Raw genomic sequence first — 15,025 nt, forward strand, 5'->3', positions numbered from 1 at the left:
AGACCCAGATAATCTCTTCTGAAAAATAGCCTAGGAGTTGAAGTAGGGTTAGCCATGAGGGTTCCCACTGAGGCCCCTATGTAATTTTAGTTTACCTACTGAAGACATTAAAGGACAAAACATGTGGCATCATGGCACCATGGTGAAAAATGCCGAAACCAGGGGTGGTTTTAGCCGGTGGAGATCAAATGGCTACAGTGTTACCTGTGAGTGAGGATCTGCCTTATCCTTTTCCCTTATGACATCTGTTTTACGACGCAGTAGTGTTTGCCTCATGATCTTCCTGACTCCGGTTACGGGAAATGTCTCCCTTTCCTGGCCCCCCGCCAAACATGCAAAGTCCACAGTGGTTTTGCCTGCTGGGTCTGCAACCTGTTGCCCTCCAGAGTCCAGAGGAACTTGTAGACAGTGCATCTGTTCATCCGAACCTAATGGGGATAATGACTTGGGTTGGTGACCCCAAATCCCCTTGGTGATCTGATTCCTATTGATGAAAGTTTTATGTTTTATTATAGTGAGCACCAAAGAATTGATGCTTTTGCACTGTTACAGCTGAGCATATATACTGAGGATCAGGTCTAGTCCAAGTTGACTTGTCTGCCATCTTGGACCCATTTAATTCTAATTATTTTATGTCGTGTCCTCAGGCTATGTCATTCTTTCAAAGGTTGTGCCCTAGCTCCTTTCCTCCTGTTTCAGATGGGGGCTACTGATCTCAGTAGTCCATGTTCAGCTCCCAGCTACCGCAAACCATCCCATATGCTAAGCCATGGGAATCTAAGAATCATTTGACCAGTTTTGCACCAGGGAAACTAACATACTGTTTAGAGTCACTATTGTAGTTTAGTCGCTCAGTCGTGTCTGACTCTTTGTGACCCCACGGACTGCAGCACGGCAGTCCTTCACTATCTCCTGGAGTATGCTCAAAGTCATGTCCATTGAGTCAGTGATGCCATCCACCCATCTCATCCTCTGTTGTCCCCTTCTCCTGCCTTCAATCTTTTCCAGCATCAAGGTCTTTTCCAATGAGTCATTTCTTCACATTGGGTGGCCAAAGGATTGGAGCTTCAGCTTCAGGATCAGTCCTTCCAATGAATATTCAGGATTGAATTCCTTTAGATTGACTTGTTTAGATCTCCTTGCAGTCCAAGATCCTCTGGAGAAGGAAATGGCAACCCACTCCAGTATTCTTGCCTGAAAAGCTCCATGGACAGAAGAGTCTGGCAGCCTAGAGTCCATGGGGTCACAAAGAATCAAACATGACTGAGCGACTGGCCACACACACCCAGAGGTACCAATGACAGTTCTAAGACCAACCATCAAAGATCAAAAAGTGGGAGGTGGCCCAATTCCTACAAATTTCTACCCCTTCCCCCAAATACTTGAAATAACCCTGTTACTTATTAGCCTATGAAATTACTCAGCCCAAAAATCTTTTGAATTTTTGTGAGTCCCTTGGACATTCAACCCTGAATGTTCATTGAAAGGACTGGTCCTGAAGCTGAAGCTCCAATACTTTAGCTACCTGATGTGAAGAAATGATTCTTTGGAAAAGACCCAGATGCTGGGAAAGATTGAGGGCCGGAGGGGAAGAGGGAGACAAAGGATGAGATTGTTGGATGGCATCACCGACTCAATGGACATGACTTTGAGTAAGCTCCGGGAGATGGTGAAGGACAGGGAAGCCTGGCATGCTGCAGTCCATGGGTGTGGGTTGCAAAGAGTCGGACACGACTTAGCAACTGAACAATAACAAAAAGCTGGCCACACCACATTTTGAGACCAAACCTGCCTTCTGCAGTGGCCCATCCTCTGTGAAACGTGCTTCTCCCAAGGCCTCGCTTGCCCTCTTAGTTGGCCTGCACTCTGTCTGTGGGGTGTGTTTCTCTCTAAATAAATCTACTTCTTACCTGTTGCTTTTTCTTTCACTGAATTCTTTCTGCAATGAGACACCAGGAACCTGAGCTTCATTAGGTCCTGAAAGCAGGTCTGTGATTTCAGTTGGAAGACTGTGGGTTTTGGCTGGGTTTGAGTCCTGGCACATGGGCTCAAGTCCTAGTGAGAAGTGAATCGTTTCACATGTGCATAGACAGGGCCAACCATGTCCAGACAAATCACAGACATATTATAGGTGGCTGCCTAATGAGGTCTGCCAGGCGACCCACAGGCATGAAATGCTGAAGAGACAGGAAAAGAAGCAGCTTCCTACAGGGGCCCCTTTATGACACCCACACAAGGGATCTGGATACGTGGAGCCTATTGGTGCCTTATCTGCCCTGTGGGAGGAGGCGGTAATGCACGTTGGGGTTTCCTTCCCTCTCGGGTCATGTGTATATAAACATGTTCTTACTGGAAGTTCCCCATAATTTCCTACTATGAAGTCCAGATGGCACGTCCATCATAGTACCTCATGCTGGGAATGGCCAAATCTATTTTCCTTTCCCAATACACAGGTGTAAGTGCCATTCTGGTAATCCAGGCACAAGCACATTTCACTACATCAGCTTTGAATGACCCCTTCCAAAGCATCTCTAATAATAAAAACCAGGAAACTGCTCGAAAGAGAAAAGGGGTGATGCAAACTATACAGTTTTAGACGTGTTTGACAGCTGGGCAGGGAGGAGCTTGTGCCTTTACTGGGCAGGAATGCTGTCCATTTATATAATTTCATCTGAATCCAACGTAACTGATTCACTTTCTCATATGAAAACAGTCATTAATCAAAGTTTCCTTTGCTGATGCTTTTACTCACTGGCTTACTTCTCTCCTGAGTAAATGGGGAAACGTATGTCCTTAGTATGTTTTTATGTTTAGTAGGAATCCTTTGTTCTTGTTGCCAATGAGAAACAAAAGCCACCTTCCAAGATCTGTCCCCAGTGTGGCTGCAGCGGAACAATGATGGATAAGGCTGGATGGCCATCAAGACATTATCAAGATGTCAGGGTTGGAGTGTATGGCTGCTGGCATAACTGACACCATCTTGGGCGCATTCAGCTCCTGCTGTCTTTCCACTGACCCTACCCAGGACTGGACAGGGCAGTATATAACTTCTCTGTCATCAAGGGCTTTGTAGTAATAAATACCGTTTAACAATCCTTAGCCTCATTATAGATAGATCCTGTTTAATGACCAGGTAGCCTCTATAGTCTATTAGTCTCCAAACATTGATGAGGACCCTTGATGATGTATTCGCAGTGCCCACTAGACCAGTTTCCCATTCATAAATCTTGATTTGGGAATGTACTTCCTGTTTCCAAGCACCTACCCCTACCCCTTATGTTAGCTATTAAATTGCCCAGTGTCCCCTCAGTGGTGCAGAGTGCAGCTTCCAGTGCTTCTGGATCATTGCCCACCAGATCCCACCCTGTGAGTAAGTTACTGTCTAATAAACTGATCTATTTATGAAGCTGCCTGCCTCGATTTTCAGTCTCCAGAGACTTCCTCGGTTTGGTGGGCACTTTTCATTTCCTCCATCCTCCAACAGTCATCTCTTAATTACTTCTAAGGTTTTTTCTCTGGAAGAGTGAGTCAAAGCAGAAGACAATTTTTTGACACCTCCCTCTCTTCCTCGTGATATGTAATATCCATGAAATAAGAACAGGATGAATTAAAAGCAGAATTTTAAAGAAGTGTTACCAAACCTAACTTGAGTTCACGCGCTGTGTGCAATAAAACCAATCTATTGATACTGGGTTATGGGGAAGGAAAGCACAACGTTTATTGCAGGGCCCCTAGCAAGGAGTCCAAGGGGTTAGGGCTCGAAAAGCCCAAACTTCCTGATGACTTTCAGGGAAAAAGTTTTAAAGACAGGGGAGGGGAGTTGTGGGGTGCGTGATTAGCATGCGGACTTCCTCTTGATTGGTGTCAACATCAAATCAAATCAGGAGTCAAATCAACATTCTGCTTCCAGCCTTTTGGGGATCTATGTGCTGTGGACATCATACAATTAACTTTTTCCAATTACGAATGTTTTAGTATTTGAAAAGCAGCTCAAAGAATATGGCTCAGCATATTACCCCTAGCCCTTGAGGAGCAGCTAAACGTCCTTGAGCTTGCTTAATGGCTAAACTGTTCCCATTTGTCTTGCTTGACTATTCTCCTTTGTTTCTGCGTTTTCTCACTTCTCTGATTAAGTTTATCCTTTGGAACTCGAGGAAGGCCTAGGAGGATAAAGCTTTTCCACAAACAAGTGGTAGGTGGAGGACTTGGTAGGGTGTTGTCTGTCTCAAGAAGGCACCATAAGGTCCTACCTGGAAATTAAAAATATATAAACGCAGAAAGATTTAAAAAGTGGTGGAATGGTTAGAAGATGAAGTCTGTGAAATCTGGAAAGTAGCACCAAAGCTCAAGGAGATGAGAACTGGTCCAGAAGCTGCAACACATGACTAAAAGGCACTCCCCAAAGGGAGAAAAACAAAAAAATCAGACAACAACAAAAAACCAAAACGAGAAAGTTTCTAGAACTGAGAATGAGAGTCTGTATTAACGAGATTCACAAGCGCCCAGAAGCAAGAAGGAAAGCCCTGCAGAGGGCTGAGCACGTGAAAAATCAGAGCCCCAGGGACAGAGGGAAGGCTCTCAACCTTCAGACACGAGGGGCCTGGGATGAGAGTGGCACTGGACTCCCAGCAGTGAACGCGTTACTCCAAGGTCGAGGGAACTGTTTACAACTCGGACCTAAAAACCAGGCAGACTGTTTCTGAAGAATAAACAATGTTGTACATTAGATTTAGGCTTAGAAACAGTCTGAGATAACTTCTTGTTTTTTATGAAGTAACTTTGTTTTAAAAGATCATAATAAAAACACATAACAAAATTTACCATTAAGGGCATAGTTCAGGAGCGTTAAGAACATTCACACTGGACTTCCCTGGTGGTCCAGTGGTTAGGAATCCGCCTGCCAATGCAGGGGACATGGGTTTGATCCTGGGGTTGTGAAGATTCCACGTGCTGCAGGGCAACTAAACCCATGCGCCGCAACTGCTGAAGCCCACGTGCCCTAGAGCCTGTGCTCCGCAGCAAGAGACGCCACCATAGTGAAAAGCCGGCGAGCCACTGCTCTCGGCAACTAGAGAAAGCCCGTGCGCAGCAATGGAGACCCAGTGCAGCTAAAGAGAAATATTTAATTTTTTAAAAATGTATGTTCATATTGTTGTAATACCAATCCCCAGAAATTTTTCATTTTACGGAACTGAAGCTTGACCCCTCCTAAGTAGTAACTCCTCATTTTCCCTTTCTCCAGGCCCCGGCAGCCACCCTTCTAATCTGCATCTCTATGGTTTTGACTGCTCTAGATACCTTGGCTTGGTTTTAGTCGCTAAGTCGTGTCCGACTCTTGCGACTCCGTGGACTGTAGCCCGCCAGGCTCCTCTGTCCGTGGGATTCTCCAGACAAGAATACTGGAGTGGGCTGCCATTTCCTTCTTCAGGGGAATTTCCCCACCCAGGAATTGAACCCGGGTCTCCTGCATTGCAGGCAGACAATTTACTGACTGATCTAAGAGGGAAGCCCCTAGATAGCTTACATAAGTGGAATCACATGGTATTTGTCCTTTTGTCACTGGCTTATTTCACTGAGTGTAATATCCTCAAGGTCATCCATGCTGTAGCTCGTGTCAGACTGGATAATAGTCCATTGTACACACACACCACGTTTTGTTTATTCATCGGTTGCTGACACTTGGGTTCTTCAGCATTCTGGATGTGGTGAATAACACTGCTACGAACAGGTGGGTGTACGAATCTCTGAGTCTCTGCTTTCTGTTCTTTTGGGTTATACCTAGAAGCAGTATTGCTGGATTACATGATAACTGTATTTTTAGTATTTTGAGACAGAGAATTTCTTTTTATCTTTGCTAAGAGGAGACTGCAGACCCAGCTGTTTGCCTCAAACCCAGAAACTACACAGAGGTTTTTGTGGTGTTTGAAGCCCGAAGACTGACCCCTGCTCCCAGAACTGAGCCCATTTCCTTCCCTCTGCTCGCCAGCCACGCAGGCGCTGCAGTCCCTTCTGGGACAGAAGTAAATGCCACAGAGAGCAGGGAGTTTCGGCTTTTATCCCCTCCCAGCTAGGACATGTGGAGGAAATGCTCTTGGGCTCACACCCACTTCCCCAGGCCCAAGGCCCCTGCTTCTACTTTCTCTGTTCCCTCTCTGCTCCACCCCAGCTTCTCCTTTTGGAACCTAATCCGTTCCGAGGCCTGAGTTGCTCCTACCCAGGCCTCCTCAGCTGCTGCTCCTACTGATCTGGGTCTTTGGACCCCCACTACCCCCACCCCCAGGGCCAGTATCCCCCATGCCTTCCCTGAGGTCCTGGGACTTGAAGAGGGCTTGCAGCTAACTTTCAGAGCTGCACACAAGACAGAGCAGCAGAATCAGACCTTCAAAGCTTTACCGCCAGACACGGCTCCTGCTCGACGCACGCCTCTCGCGACCGTCAGGGCTGGTGCTTGAGGAGGAGGTCCGCAGGAGCCCTGGGGAGGCTTCAGGCTGCGGGCCAGAAGCCTTCTAACCTAGCAACCAGTGTGCAGCGGGCTGCCAGCCTCCGCCGGCTGGCTCACCCCGAGCAGAGGCGTCCTCCTGCTCTCTCCACACCCTCCTGACGGCCGGCGTGTTTTCTGTCCCCTTGGGCCAACTCACCATGCTGGCGGCCATTGAAGCAGACAGCGAGACCCTGGACCCACCATGTCCAGGACTGCCTCAGCATGCCCTTCCCTTCCTAGAAAGGACCACCCCGCCCCCTTGAATGTGGCCTGATAACCCCAGGCCACAGGATATCACGTGCCAGAGCAGATGGTGCAAACGCAGCAGCGAGGGCCCCGGTCACCCCGAATCACCCTGACCAGCAGTGGCCCACAGCAGGCTGTCACCTTCGGACTCCCAAAACCTGGAGACCATGGAGAAAACTCCAGGACCCAGGGGTCCTGGCAGGCACCCTCCTTGAGGGCTCCTTCCTGCAGCACCTCCCCAGCCTCTCTGTGAGCCTGGGCTTCCCCCTCCACAACCCCGTCAGCTCTTGAGGGACCAGGGGAGGTCCAGACGGGTGTTCCTGTCTGGAAACGGCTCAGGTGATGGCAACCACAGGCCTGGCTTCAAATTCCAGATCCTCTATTTGCATATTGTGTACAGCACAGACCAGTTTTCCAGTCAGAATCTCATTTTAAAAAACAGAAAGCAGGAGGTTGGGAGAAGGAAATGAGAGCTGAGGTCTCTGAGAAATGCCTCAGACACCAGGGGCCCTGGGGAAACAAGAGTGACCATAGCGAGCACTTGGCACGCGCCCAGACACCTGTGCTCCACTCTAACTTTCACCAGTACTCCCCTGCCACTCCCCACTGTGCAGAAGGGACTGACTCCGAGAGGTTTGGAACTTGCCCAAGATCACATAGCTAAGCGATGGAGCTAGGATTCAAGCCCAGCTCTATCTCCAAAGCCTGTCTTTTTACTCACCGACCTCTCCTGTAATCCTAGGCAAGACTGGGCTGTGCAGAAATCTGCCAGACTTAACATTACGTGGTCCCCTGAACCAACAGCGGAGAGATTAATTGCTGTTTTCAGGACTTCCCTGGTGGTTTAGTAGCTCAGACTCTGTGCTCCGAATGCAGGGGACCCAGGTTCAATCTCTGGTCAGGGAACTAGATCCCACGTGCTGCAGCTAAGACCTAGTGCTGTCAAATAGAAAAATAAATAATAAAATAAGTAAAAATATATATTAAAAAGAAAAAGAAATCCCATTTTCTCTGGCCTGCTGAAGGAGCAGCAGAGCTGGGCTCAAATCCAAGCATCTCCCCTTTTTCATTGCCCTATCTTAGGCCAGTCCTTTCACTTTTCTGAGCCTCAGCTTCCTCATCTGTAAAGTGGGACTGTGTTTTGTCTTGCTTACTCTTGCTTACTAGTTTTGTCTTGTTCGTGAACAGGGAGGATTAACTGAGTGAACCGTTGTATAGGGCCTGCTCAGAATAGGGGCTCAGCGAACACCCTTGATGGTGTTTCTGGAAACATGTGGAAATGTCCCCTCCGTCACATCTGCTCTGCTTAGCAGACCCTCCTCCTGGGTCTGGAGCCCTCTTGGGCGCCTCAGCTCTTGAAAATGTCTCTTTCTTTGATTGTCTTACTGCATCCAGCAGAGGTATGGCAGCCTGTCACCAGGACTAAAATACACCATTGGAGGCTGTGAAAACAAGCAAGTCATTTGACCCAGAAATTCCGCCTCAGGAATCTATCCTAAGAAAGTAGTTTCCACCCATCAGTAACGATGCTGATCATTGAGTACCTACTGTGTGCCAGGCCCTGTTCAATATGGTAGAGGTACAATGAGGAGGATAAGGCAGACTGGTACCCTGGTCTCTGCCCGCTCAGAAGCTACTAATTGCTTAAGAGCAATTAAGCAAATAATGGGTTGGCCAAAAATTTCCTTAAGTTTCTAAGTAAAAACAAAAGACGCATTTTTCATTTTCACTAAGAACTTTATTCAACAAAATATTCACCATTTTGTTCCACTACATTCTGTCATTTCTTGGGCAACTTCATAATCTTCCCCAAATTTTGAATCTTTTTGAGCAAAGAACCGTTCCAGGTACATTTTACGGTCTTTCAGAGACACAGGTTGGATCCCTGAGTTGGGAAAATCCCCTGGAGGAGGAATTGGGAACCTGCTCCAGTATTCTTGCCTGGAAATTTCCATGGATAGAGGAGCCTGGTGGGCTATAGTCCATGGAGTCACAAAGAGTCGGATACGACTGAACGACTGAGCACACACACAGGGAACTGAAATTTCTTCCATTAAGAGAATCTTGTAAAGAATGAAATAAATGGAAATCTGAAGGTGCAATGTTGAATGAATTAGAACTTCCCAGCCACATTGTTAACAGTTTTTGCCTGGTCTTCAAAGAGATACGTGACCTTGCATTACCCTGATGGAAGATTACCCATTTTCTGTTGACTAATTCTGGATGTGTTTCGTTGAGTGCTGCTTTCAGATGTTCTAATCTGGAGCAGTACTTATTGAAACTAATTGTTTGGTTTTCTGGAAGGAGCTCTGAGTAGAGGACTCCCTTCCAATCTCACCATACACATAACATCACCATCTTTGGATGAAGACTGGCCTTTGGTGCGGTTGGCGGTGGTTCACTTCAATTGCCCCATTGTCTCTTCATTCCACATTATTTCAAATTAATAATCCTGGAATTCAACATGAGAGTAGTGGGAATTATGTCCTTTTTATGCAAAAACTATCAGTATGTAAACATGTTGGGTTTCCCAGGTGGTGCTAGTGGTAAAGAACCTGCCTTCCAATGCAGGAGACACAGGTTCAATCTCTGGATCAGGGAGATCCCCTGTAGGAGGGAATGGCAACCCACTCCAGTATTCTTGCCTGAAGAATCCCATCAACAGAGGAGACTGGCGGGCTACAGTCCATAGGGTCGCAAAGAGTCGGACAGGACTGAAGTGACTTAGCACATCCACTTTTCATCACCTGTCACAATTTGTTTTAAAAATGGAACGTTTTCGTTACACTTAAGTAGAGATGACATACACAAATATGGTCAAGGAGTTTTTTTTCACTTAACTTCTGCAGAACCCAAACCTCAAAGTGATTAGCGTAACCAAGTTAGTGTCAATGATTTTCAATGCTTGATTGGAATATTTTGAGTATGTCAGCTATCTCCTGCATGGTATAACATTGATTGTTCTCAATTTCTGTCTTCATTTGATCACTATAACTTCAACCAGTATACCTGACCTTGGAGCCTGGTCCAGCGAGAAAGCTCAAGCATGAAACTTTGCAAACCACTTTTGACACATTTGATTAGTCACAGCACCTTCTCCATACACCGCACAAATCTTTGTGGGTTGTTTTTTTTTTTTGCATTTTTACCTTTTTTGAAATAATAAAACATAATATGCTAAAAATGTTGCTTTTCTCTTCCATCTTCAATATTTAAATGTCTACACAAAAATTCACCAATTTTTATGTGGTTTTTTTTTTTAAAACACACACTGATATGACAGCTGTCACAATACAAACTAACAACAGTGCTTCGAATGAAGTTAAAGACAACTGCTGCTGCTGCTGCTAAGTCACTTCAGTCGTGTCCGACTCTGTGTGACCCCATAGACGGAAGCCCACCAAGCTCCCCCGTCCCTGGGATTCTCCAGGCAAGAACACTGGAGTGGGTTGCCATTTCCTCCTCCAATGTGTGAAAGTGAAAAGTGAAAGTGAAGTCGCTCAGTCGTGTCCGACCCTTAGCGACCCCACGGACTGCAGTCTACCAGGCTCCTCCATCCATGGGATTTTCCAGGCAAGAGTACTAAGTGCTACTAAAGCCATCTTACAGAAAAAAACTAGACAAATTTTTTGGCCAACCCAATAATTACACAGATAAATACACAACCGCAAGTTGTACCGGCAAGGAGGTCGTTTCTTCAGTAGGGGCACGTTTTGCCCACTCAGCTTTGGTAATCCCATTTCTGTGCCCAGGAATCGAGGAAAATGCTCACAAGATAAACACCAAGTGCAAAGGGAGGATTTGAAAATTTCTGTTGAGAATTATTGCTCAGGAACATCTTCTTCCCCTCCTCCTTTTTCTGCTTCTTCACTAACTGTATTTATTTATCTACTTATTTATCTGTCTTCTAGTTTTATGGACATATATTAATAACTGATGTACAGCACCGTATACATTTAAGGTGTCAGAAAAATGGTTTGACTTACACACATTGTGAAAGTTAATGAACATCCATCAGCTTATATAGATACAAAAGTAAAGGAACAGAAAAAATGCTTTTCCTTGTGATGAGAACTCTACAATTTGTTCTTAACCACTTTCATATGTAACACATAGCACTGTTAATAGCATTTATCATGTTCCACATTATATCCCTAATACTTACTTATCTTATAAGGAATTTTGTACCTTTTGCCTGTCTTCATCCAATTTCCCCTCCCCCACCCCTACTTATGGTAGCATAAATCTGATATCTTTTCCTATGAGTTTGTTTGCCTTTTGAGATTTAATGGCCCTACGACAGTATGTCAGTTCCTGACACACAACACAGTGATTCAATATCTCTACACATTTCAAGATTATCCCCATGATGATTCTAGTTATGATCCGTCACCATACTAAGATATTACATAATATTGACTAATCCCCACACTGTATTTTTTTTCCTGTGGCTCATTTATTTTGCAGGTGGAAGTTTGTACCAGCAGAGCTTCTTCTTGGAACTTAGGGCTGGACCTGACATCAGCTGGGTCATGGGACAGGAGGTGGTGTCTGGAAATGTCTATGCAAGGAAAAAAAAAAGACAAAAAGAGCAGGCAATGCAGTAGCAAGGAGACTCTCAGCACCCAGAGTGTGGTTTCTAAACACCATTCTCTGATCAAAGGAAATCCTGGCTTCTGGGAGAAATGGCTGGTTGTATGGTGAGGGCAGGGAGAAGACAAGATGACCCGGGAGCATCTGATAGCACCAGGCAGTAAGGAAGTGCTCAGAGAAAGTAACATGGGGCTATGGCAAAGGGTCCCAGGAGCCAGACTGGAGGAGCTCCCAAAGCTGGAAGAATTTGAGCAACTAAATAATGTAGTACTAGATTACAGTCACAGTATAAAATAAATATACACGAGTCCATACTGACATAAATAATTGAATAAATAAATGGGGGAGGGTCTTCCCTGGTGGTCCAGTGGTTAAGAATCTGCCTGCCAATGCAGATGACATAAGTTTGATCCCTGATCTGGGAAGACTCCTCACGCTAGGGAGCAACTAAGCGCATGCGCCACACCTACTGAGCCCGCACTCTGGAGCCCGTCCGCTGCAGCGAGAAGCCACGGCAAGGAGAAACCCACACATTGCAAGAAAGAGTCGCCATCACCCTCTGCAACTAGAGTAGGCCCTGGTGCAGCAACAAAGGCTCGGCGCAACCAAAATAAACGAAATTAAATAAATAATTAAATGGGGGGAGGGACAACCGTTTTTTAATAATAACTTCATTTATTTATCTGTTTCTGGCTGCCCTGGGTCTCTCTTGCTGAGCCAAGGCTTTCTCTAGTTGCGGCGCACAGGCTTTTCACTGCGGTAGCTTCTCTCCTTGCAGAGCAGGGGCTCTAGAGCTCAGGCTCAGTAGTTGTGGCACGTGGGCTTAGTTGCTCTGTATCATGTGGAATCTTCCCAGACCAGGGACTGAACCTGTGTCTCCTGCACTGGCACAGGCAGATCCTTAACCACTGGATCACCAGGGAAGTCCAAGACAAATCTTTCTTATAGAAGAATTCCAAATAATTTATTTGGATGCTGCACCCCAGCAGTTAAGGTTAGCATCACAGTGAGAAGTCATGTGGATATATCACATATGCCCCAGAGGATGTGAGAAGGGCACCTCACCTGGGAAGTAACCTCCCGTAAAATTCATAACCCCAGTCTAGCCATAGGAAGACATCAGAAAACAACGACAACAATAACAACAAATTGAGGGACAATATCTGATGAGTACTCTTCAAGACAATCAAGGTTATAAAAACAAGGTCAGAGAAACATTGAGAAAGTGTCACAGACAGGAATCATTATGGCTAAATGCAACATGGACCAGAGAAAGGACACCAGTGAGAAAAACAGATAAAATTCAAATAAAGCCTGTAGTTCAGTTTACAGCAATGCAGCAATGTTGGTTTCTGAGTTTTGACAAATGTACCCTGGTAATGTGAAATGCTCCGTTCCGTTCCGTCGCTCAGTCGTGTCCGACTCTTTGCGACCCCGTGGACTGTAGCCTACCAGGCTTCTCCGTCCATGGGATTCTCCAGGCAAGAATACTGGAGTGGGTTACCGTTTCCTTCGCCAGGGAATATTCCCGACCCAGGGATCGAACCCGGGTCTCCCGCATTGGAGGCAGCAGCTTTAACCTCTGAGCCACCAGGAAATGCTACCAACAGGGAAATTAGAAATCAGTTGAGGGACATATGGGAAATCTCTACTATTTTTGCAACTTTATCGTAAATAAAAAAATTTAAAAAAAAATAAACAAACCACTACACACACTCCCAAGCAGGATAAAGAGTAGAAAGAGCACCGCAAAATGTTAGTTACATTTGGGTGGTGAGAAAAGAATGTCCTCTTTTTACTTGTCAAATGTCTTTTTATTTTAAACTTCGGTTATGATTCCTGATTAGAAGTCTTCTGTTACTCTCATACTGACAAAAACTGAAATAAAGCATTTTGCACAGTATCTATATTATCTCACTTAATTCTCACAACCAGCTCAGAAAAGATTCTTTCTTCCATTTTACATGTGAGGAAATTAAAACTCAAAATCAAAGTGATTTGCCTAAAATTATACAATCAAGAGAAGGAGCTGGGGTTTGAACCTTGGTTGGTCTAATTGCCGAGGAACAGGAAGATGGAAAATCCTTATCCATCTCTCTGTGGTCACCAGAAATAGTTGGTCTCTGTCCTAAGCAGATTTCTCTTTAGCCCAAGAAATAATTTTTCAGAATTGTCCAGAGGGAAGGAGCATCCTGGAAAGTTAATGAGTTGCCTGTCGGTCGAGAACGGTGAAGTGTCCTTGAGAGGGATTCAGAAGACCTGATGCTTTATCTTCCTCCTCAAACCCAAAGGGCAGGGCTGTGTCCCTCCTGTAAACTCAGAACTGGACCAGGAGTTCTAATTGACCAGGGCAGGGGATGTGGGGGGTGTGTGGTGGAATAACGAGGGTGTGGGGGGTGGTGGGGAGTAGAGGATTTCTCCTTCATCTTCATCCTCCTTCCCCCCTCCATGATGTACATCACTGAAGCCTAGGCACGTGGGGACCAGCTTTTATTTACTCAGAACCTCCCGGGATGGGGGTTCACGACATTGTACAGGAGGCAGTGATCAAGACCATCCCCAAGGAAAAGAAAGGTGAAAAGGCAAAATGGTTGTCTGAGGAAGCCTTACAAATAGCTAAGAAAAGAAGAGAAGCTAAAGGCAAACGAGAAAAGGAAAGATACACTCATTTGAATGCATTCAAAGAATAGCAAGGAGAGATAAGAAAGCCTTCCTCAGTGATCAATGCAAAGAAATAGAGGGAAATAATAGAATGGGAAAAACTAGAGAGCTCTTCAAGAAAATCAGAAATGCCAAGGGAACATTTCATGCAAAGATGGGCTCAATAAAGGACAGAAATGGTATGGACCTAACAGAGGCAGAAGATATTGAGGTGGCAAGAATACACAGAACTATACAAAAAAGATCTTCATGACCCAGATAACCATGATGGTGTGATCACTCACCTATAGCCAGACATCCTGGAATGCAAAGTCAAGTAGGCCTTAGGAAGCATCACTACGAACAAAGCTAGTGGAGGTGATGGAATCCCAGTTGAGCTATTTCAAATCCTGAAAGATGATGCTGTGAAAGTGCTGCACTCAATATGCCAGCAAATTTGAAAAACTCAGCAGTGGCCACAGGACTGGAAAAGGTGTTTTCATTCCAATCCCAAAAAAGGCAATGTCAAAGAATGTTCAAACTACTGCACAATTGCACTCATCTCACACACTAGCAAAGTAACACTCAAAATCATCCAAACCAGGCTTCAACAAAGCATGCACTGTGAACTTCCAGATATTCAAGCTGGATTTAGAAAAGGCAGAGGCACCACAGATCGAATTGCCAACATCTGCTGTATCATCGAAAAAGCAAGAGAGTTACAGAAAACCATCTGCTGCTGCTACTGCTAAGTCACTTCAGTCGTGTCCGACTCTGTGTGACCCCATAGACGGAAGCCCACCAGGCTCCCCCATCCCTGGGATTCTCCAGGCAAGAACACAGGAGTGGGTTGCCATTTCCTTCTCCAATGTGTGAAAGTGAAAAGTGAAAGTGAAGTCGCTCAGTCGTGTCCGACCCTTAGCGACCCCATGGACTGCAGCCTACCAGGCTCCTCCATCCATGGGATTTTCTAGGCAACAGTACTGGAGTGGCTTGCCATTGCCTTCTCCGACAGAAAACCATCTACTTCTGCTTTATTGACTATGCCAAAGCATTTGTGTGGAC

This window comes from Moschus berezovskii, chromosome 2 (assembly GCF_049115385.1).
Source record: "Moschus berezovskii isolate FMDL1 chromosome 2, NW_MosBer_1.0, whole genome shotgun sequence".
NCBI classification, from domain to species: Eukaryota; Metazoa; Chordata; class Mammalia; order Artiodactyla; family Moschidae; genus Moschus; species Moschus berezovskii.